This window comes from Pinus tabuliformis, chromosome 6 (genome assembly GCF_031772625.1).
Source record: "Pinus tabuliformis cultivar Carrire ecotype Pingquan chromosome 6, CPIR1, whole genome shotgun sequence".
NCBI lineage: Eukaryota > Viridiplantae > Streptophyta > Pinopsida > Pinales > Pinaceae > Pinus > Pinus tabuliformis.
The window spans coordinates 216592865-216594431 of NC_142292.1; positions in this window are offsets into that span (position 1 = coordinate 216592865).

Sequence of the window (1567 nt, forward strand, 5' to 3'; positions counted from 1 at the left end):
CTTTATCACGCAACCTCACTATCAGTGTGGGACAATCCTCCATCTCATAATAAAAAAATGTACAATACAAGCATGATGGTTGCATTGGATTCGTATAATCGCGGGCATAATGTCTTGGCCCTCCGCAATTGTAACATATCATTTGTCCGCGACCCCTTCCAGGTCCTCCTCCACCTCGGCCTCATCCACGCCCCTGAAATCTAGTTCGCGCCTTCCCTACGTTCTAGTCAAGGGGGCATGTTTCATCCTAAACTCTGTAGGTAGGAGTCTGATCCATCATTAGTTCATAACTTCTACAGGTGTGCTCATCATGTCCCACTAATATAGAGAAATCACAAAACAATTGTTCTAAATTCTGCGTGTACTTCTGCAATAAATGGCAGTTATTTGCAGCATGATTTCCTCCTATCTAACAGATCATGCACCATAATGCGGGAACTGCACTTGGTCATACTTGTACGTCTGGTATTAATGGAATTGGTCCTCCCCCCATGCGGTAGTTTGTGAACACTGGGAAATGGTCCTTGTCATGTCCCTGACCCTTGCACTTTATGCACCATACCTCGTCGCGCAGTTCTGGGCAAGTCGTCCTATCTTGCTTTAGGCTCTGCATATCAAGGCACAAGTTCTTCAGCTACGTGTCAATCTACTAAAATCCCAGGCTGGGATGCTGTATTGAGGTCTTCTGCATTCCCATCGCAACCTCCAAGGCCTCGGCCTGAGTTGTTAGCCTCTATTGTTACAGCACGTTCCTTAGATGTGGCCTTAACAATGTTACAAACCATTCGTGGTGTCAGCCATCTGTCAACGTCTTGTTAGCTTCACAAATTGTGCACTTTAGTCTCTAATCCAACTCCCAAGGGGTCTCGCCTAGTAGCATTGTGATTTCCTTGAACCTAGTGATCAACTGTGCCTCTGACTTCGGCCTGCTAAATTCTTTGTTTAGCGCAGTTTGAATATCTACAATCAATGCATTCAAATTGTCATTGGAATGCTTAATGTACCAGGTCAATGCTTAATTCAATCTCTTAGGCTCATCTTGCTTCTGTTCTGTTTTCTTATTCCTTTTCTATATTCTACACTTAGAGCCTCGCTTTACTTATACAATCCCATGGTCCGCGGACCATGGGTAGGTTTATCAAGCCGACATTACATTACGAAAACAAGGCAGGACAACCTTGTGACTCTATTATGACTTCACGCTTCGCACCCACAAATCGCAGAGCTTTCACAAAGGACTTGGTCAAAACTTGGGCTTTAAACCCCAAAACATGCCTTGGGGGGATTCCATGCCCAACACTCATCAAGGAAAGAAATCTACAAGGTTGAAGCATCAAGCCAAATCTACTAAAGGAAAATAAGGACTACCATATATCATTCATCAAGGAAGAATACATAGCAAGAAGAAGAGCCTTACATAAAGGCACCTACAAAGAAGAGAAGATCAAAGAGGGAGCTACATCATCTACAAGTTACCAAGAAAATGTCTTCATCAAGAAAGTCCACTTGGAGAAGGCAACTTGAATAACATCAAGATCTAAGGAAGGCAAGCCATCAAGTCTTCAAG